Genomic DNA, 566 nt, shown 5'->3' with positions numbered 1-566 from the left:
AAGTAACATCACCATGCTGACACTATTTCTGGTCAAAAACTTTTCTGCTACTGTGCCTGCATGCCTGCAAACCCACTGGAAAGCAAAGGTTTCCCCGTGCAGGGAATACAGAAGTCTGAATCGACTTGCATAGCTCTGTATCATATCCCAAACAAACTCACAAATCTGCACAACAGAAACACACGTGAAACACCCTTCCTCTCGCTGGAAAGGATGTTGTAGTTCTCCAGCACTTTGGAAGCCCTAGGAATAGCACTGGTCAGCCGCCTGGGCTGCGTGGACTCAGAAAGCAGGCTGGGACTGGGAGAGCTACACAGGCCCAGGAAGCAGGCTGGGACGGTGGGTTTCTTCAAGGAATGGGGAAAGAACAGAAACCAAAAACAGTGCAGCTGGTGTGAAGCAGGAGAGCTGCTGATGGGATTGGGGCAGCAACGCCTTTCAGGAAACACTTTCCAGGGGAAGATGCCCACCTACCCCTTGCTGCAACTCCAGTTCGAAGAAATGTGGTCTGCGCACATGCCGTAAAGTCATAAACGACGGGGAGTTTGGCTCTGTGTCCCTGACTT

The sequence above is a fragment of the Buceros rhinoceros genome, unplaced genomic scaffold (assembly GCF_000710305.1).
Source record: "Buceros rhinoceros silvestris isolate BGI_N320 unplaced genomic scaffold, ASM71030v1 scaffold9203, whole genome shotgun sequence".
Taxonomy (NCBI): domain Eukaryota; kingdom Metazoa; phylum Chordata; class Aves; order Bucerotiformes; family Bucerotidae; genus Buceros; species Buceros rhinoceros.
Note: the sequence above shows the minus strand (reverse complement) of the source record.